General features: G+C 35.4%; 1 protein-coding gene across 1 annotated transcript in view; it reads right to left on the reverse strand.

Moving 5' to 3' along the window:
• Nucleotides 1-3,656: 3,656 nt before the first annotated feature.
• Nucleotides 3,657-5,723, reverse strand: part of LOC111407934 — a 12,077-nt gene continuing 10,010 nt past the window's right edge. The window contains exon 6 of the mRNA XM_023037659.1: nt 3,657-4,002. The gene's annotated coding sequence lies outside the window, so the exon portion shown is untranslated. The remainder of the gene's footprint in view (nt 4,003-5,723) is intronic.

Below are 5,723 nucleotides of genomic sequence, written 5' to 3' on the forward strand. Positions count from 1 at the left end.
ATCTTTTATTTTTGGATAACACTACATATACATAATTTTTTGTATATTAAGATATCCATATACTCACATGGGATGGAACCCACTACAAAAAAAGTCAATCGGATCCCACCCCATGTGAGTATGGAATATCTTGATGTACAAAAAATTATTTACACCAAGCAAAGCCTTTATTTTTTGTAGTCGTTATCGTATAGGTGAAAGTTATATCTATGTGAAGTTATGTTAAGAATGTCAAAACTATTTTCTGGACCTTTCGAATTGGAAAAATGTCTGCGACAAAGTATAATGGTACCAAAAAATTGTTGCTCTAATTAAAGAGAGAGCAAGAGAGATGCTTCTCTCAAGGTAGAGGGTTTCGTGTCAGTTGGCTAGTTCTTAACTTGTTCTAAATGTTTTTGTATTTTTCTAGTTTTATGCATTATGCATAACCAAATCGGTTTACAAACCAGCTACTCGATTTGTTTTTCAAAATGTTGGCATCCATTTAACATAAATTCAAAATACGTGTTAGGATATTCATCACCCTTGGAGCTAAGATGCATTTTTCTGACAATTTTCCTTGTGTGTTTTTTCAATCATTGTCTAAGGATCTTTCAATTCTAATACTCTATCCAAGAATTAAGAGGTATTATGTGGCCATGAAAGGGAAAGGGATTAAGTAAAATTGAATTGACTGGTTGGTAGAGTCATAGAAACGCTTCTTTTTTCTATATTTTGGACCTTAGCTCCATGGAATAGTACGTTATTGCTAAAACACAGAATAATTGAAATATTAGATCAAAACATTATGTATTGATAAACTACCCAAACAAGAATTCTTGAATAGCAAACAATTGATTTAAATATTCATGACCAAAAAGTACTATAATGGACATGGGGTAATAATTCCATATTGATCTGAACTAATCCATAAGCTCCCATTTTAATAAGATTCTGGCTAGAAGCATCCAAGTATTATAATGCGCTTGGGTATCTAGTAACCATGTATGTAGGGTATAATCGACAATTTGACAATAAAAACAATAAAAAATCCAATATCAAATATTATTTCCAAGACCACAGGATAGGACGGATTGGTTAATATTTCTAAATTTAATATTGATTCATTAGAACCAAATAAACCGACCTAGAACTCCCATTAAAAGAACATAACCCCCGGCCATGTACAAAATAAATTTGGTAGCTAGGTACAGACGTTTTTCTTTCTCCCCACATTGATAAAAGTAGATAAACGGGAATTAATTCTAACTCCCATATGAGGAAAAAATAAAGGGTTCCGACAAGAAAATAATCCTATTTTACCATTGTACATTACTAACATCAAGAAATGAAATAGTCAAGAATCTCGAGCAACTGGCTGAGCCGTTTAAGTAGTGATGAATCCCATCGATAGTGCATTTATTTTTCTTGTTGCTGGTCATATGTATCAAACGAATTTCAAGATTGGACACATAATTGAAGATCTTTTAGATGTACATATTCCTCTGAGGGGACGATTGGGATGAGGGCAAAAGGGTCTTTATGACACATCAATAATTCGCTTCATTTTCAATTAGGCCTTGCTCTAACTTCTTTAGTGGTAATTACTTCGTTAATAACTCAACACATGTACTATTTACCTACTTATACATTCATAGCACAAGACTTTACTACTCAAGCTGCATTGTATACTAATCACCAACATATTGCAAGATTCATAGAGGTGGGCACGGGTCGGTTCAGAACCGAACCAAACCAAAATTTTCGGGTATCTAGTAAATGGAACCGTTCGGGTTCGGTTCCGTTCCGTTCGGTTTGTACTATAATTAAATTTTTTGACATTTATAACAACATTACATAAATACAACTAATGATACATTCAATGGTTTTGGAATGTCAGAAACTGATAGACTACCTTGTTCAAATGATCGCTACGGTCAAAGCTTCAATCGGCGAAGGTTACAGCTTCGATTGGAGGTCACAGCGTCGACCGACGATTATATAAGTTTTGGAATGTCAGCGAGGCTGCGAGAGTCGAGACAGTGTTATGCACTTTAGTATAGGTGTTTATGGTTATTTATTGGATTGGATCTTGTTGGCTAAGAAATGAAATAATAAAATGGGTAATTGGGCAAAAAATTAAAAAATTAGAAATGAAACAAATTATTGGGCAAAAAATTTGGATTTAGAAATTGTTAATTTGTTTAGAAAAAATTTTATTCAATATAAAAAAAATTAAAAAGATTCGGTTCTTATTCGATTTTTCGGTTCTTGATCTAGAATCGAAAATCGAATCGAACCCGTCGGTTCTCAATTCAGATACCTGTTCGGGTATTTAATTTGACAAGAACCGTCGAATTCGGTTCAGTTCGATCGGTTCGGGAGATTTGCCCAACCCTAAAGATTCATCATAACAGGATCTTTTGCTCATGGAGCTATATTTTTCATTAGAGATTACAACCAGAAGCAAAATGAAGATAATGTATTGGAAAGAATGTTGGACCATAAAGAAGCCATCATATCTCATTTAACTTGAGCCAGCCTCTTTCTGGATTTCATACATTGGGACTTCATGTTTATAATGATGTCATGTTTGCCTTTGGAGCTCCAGAAAAGCAAATTTTGATTGAACTTATATTTGCTCAATGGAAACAATCGACTCAAAGGGAAACTTCATATGAGTGGTCAATGTACTTCTATCTCCAGCAAACAGTTTGACGTTCAATGCGGGTTAAAGTATCTGGTTGCACGGTCTTTTAGATGCTATTAATGAAAATAGCACTCAGTCCATCCCATTTATATAGGTTGTTTATGTTTTTCACACGGATTAAGAAATCTTATTTAATATTATTAAAAAACAATTTTGCCAAAAACTTTCCTAGTTTACCCTTATTTATATTTATACAATTTCCAGACTAAGTAGTGAAAATTTGATTATGACTAAGCAAATTAAATAAGAGTATATTAGTAAACAAATATAACAAAATATTCTTAATAAAGAAACAAGACTGTGTAATTAGGACAAGAAAATAAGAAGTCAACCTATATAAATGAGATGGAGGCAATAATTTATTGTTCTTGACAATAGGTCCTGGAGACTGTTTGGTTCATCGTGCTATTGCTTTGGGTTTACATACAACTATATTGATCTTAGTAAAAGGTGTTTTAAATGCACATGGTTTGAAGTTAATGCCAGACAAAAAGGATTTTGGTTTTCCGTGCGATGGCCCAAGACGAAGAGCTACTTGTGATATTTCAGCATGGGACTTTAAAAGGCTAAAACATAATTCAATCATGTGAAACCAACTATTAAAACTTGTTTAAAAACCGGACCGTATCCTTGTTTTGACATCGAAATGTTTAAAGCGCTATATTAAACAAATGCTCTGCACCTCAAGTCAGCCTACCTTATCAATCAAATCAAGTTATGTTTTATAGTCGGAAAGGTCTTGCATGGATATGGGCCCTAACCCCTATGGCACAAGAGACAAGCCATGATGGAAAGAGTTTCTTGCAAATTCTATCCAAATATGGGCTACCTAATATTAGATTTGAAAAACTCAAAATTTGTGGTATATGTTAGTGATCCAGGAACACACAAATTAATAAAGAATAATAAGAAGAAAGGAGAATCACAGAGAAGAATTGAGGGCAAAAGAAATAATCTTATACATATAATGCAAGTGTTTCTAAATATTGCCTTAAGCCCCTTTACATAGAGAAGGACTTTGAAATTAAATAAACTTCTTATCTAAAGAAACTTGAAATTAAAAGATAACATTGTCAAAATAAAACTATTATAATTTAGGTATACTAGAATTCTATTGATTATTAGTCTTTCGCCTTGAATAGACTTTTAATTGTTTCCTTGTTGCATCATTCCTCCCCGACTGAAAAGAACTCGACTCCGGCGAGGTATAGTCCAAGTAAGCATCTAAAAGCTTTGAATCCAATTGACGAAATTCTACTTCATTAATCCACGTAGCATCACTTAGCGGACGATCTTTCCAACGCACAAGAAACCTACGAAAACCCCCATTTTGGGATGCAATGATCTCATCGTCAAGCATCTCATCAACAATATCCTGATGTGAAAATGTGGTAATGGGGGCTTGAGGGAGCGGTTGAGAAACTTGTCTTGCAGATTAGAAGACAAAATCAGAGGCTCGAATGTGCCTCGATAAGGATATAAATCTGCTATATTGAAAACTGGACTAATATTTAAGTGCATTGGCAAATCAAATAGATAAGCATTAGTTCCAAGCCTTTTAATAACAGGGAAAGGGCTGAGTGATCAGCACAAAGTTTTTTTGCAGCATGTTTTGGAAAACGTTCAGGGGCAAGTCTTATCATAACAAAATCGCCAATCTTAATCTCTTTATGCCTACGATGTGCATCAGCTGTTAGTTTATAGTGGTCATTGCTTAAAACAATTTTTCTTTTAATCTCTTCATGTAAGGTGCGAATATGATCAACAAAAGATTGCTCAGATGTAGCAAGAGTAGGTAATGGAACAAGGTCCAGTGGTTGACGTGGGGAGAAACCTTGAACAATCTCAAATGGGCTATGACCGGTAGACCTATTAACATAATTATTGTATGCAAATTCAACGGTAGGCAATACCAAATCCCAATAACCCGATTTGTCCCCAACTAAACAACGAAGCAAATTACCCAAACTACAATTTACTACTTCTGTTTGACCATCTGTTTGGGGGTGGAATGCTGATGAGAACTTAAGAGTTGTCCCAAACAATTTCCATAGAGTTTTCCACAAGTAACTAACAAATTTAACATCTCTATCAAAAACAATAGTGATTGGCAATCCGTGCAGGCGAACAACCTCTTTGAAGAATAACTTAGCGATATATGATGGATCAGTAGACTTGGAACATGGAATGAAATGGGCCATCTTGGAGAATCTATCCATGACAACGAAAATGGAATCATGACCTCTTGCAGTTTTAGGCAATCCTAGGACAAAATCCATACTAAGGTTACGCCAAGGAGTATGAGGAACAGGTAGGGGAGTATACCTCCCCGTGTTTTGACGTTGGGCCTTACCCAACTGACACGTGCGACACTGAGACACAATGCGAGCCACATCCTTTTTAAGGAAAGGCCAATAAAATCTATCCTCAACTAAGGAGACAGTTTTATCACAACCAAAGTGACCTGCGAGACCTCTAGCATGGAGTTCCCAAATAAGGAACTCACGAAGTGAGGTGCGAGGAATACACAACTTGTTACCTTTAAAAAGATAACCCTCTTTAAGCAAAAAAGCAACATGATTACGAGAGGAGTTAGATACGAGGTCTTGAAAAATGAGACCAAAGTCGGGACAACTAGGATATTCATCTTTTAAACGTTCAAATCCGACCACCATAGTACTCATAGTTTGGAGTACAATAATAATACGGCTAAGAGCATCCGCCACTTTGTTATCGACCCCAGCTCGATGGTGGAGAACAAATGTATATTCTTGGAGAAACTCTACCCATTTAATGTGTCTATCACTCAAATTACGTTGGGAATTGAGATAGCGGAGGGCTTGGTGATAGGAGTAAAGGATAAACTCTTGAGGCAATAAATAATAACGCTAATGACGAAGAGTTTGGACGATAGCATAGAATTCTTTGTCATAAGTAGAATACATCTGCTGTGCCTGATTTAATTTCTCGCTAAAATAGGCGATAGGGTGACCCTCTTGACTTAATACACCACCTATACCGATACCAGAAGCAT

The sequence above is a fragment of the Olea europaea genome, chromosome 13, assembly GCF_002742605.1.
Source record: "Olea europaea var. sylvestris chromosome 13, O_europaea_v1, whole genome shotgun sequence".
Lineage (NCBI taxonomy): Eukaryota > Viridiplantae > Streptophyta > Magnoliopsida > Lamiales > Oleaceae > Olea > Olea europaea.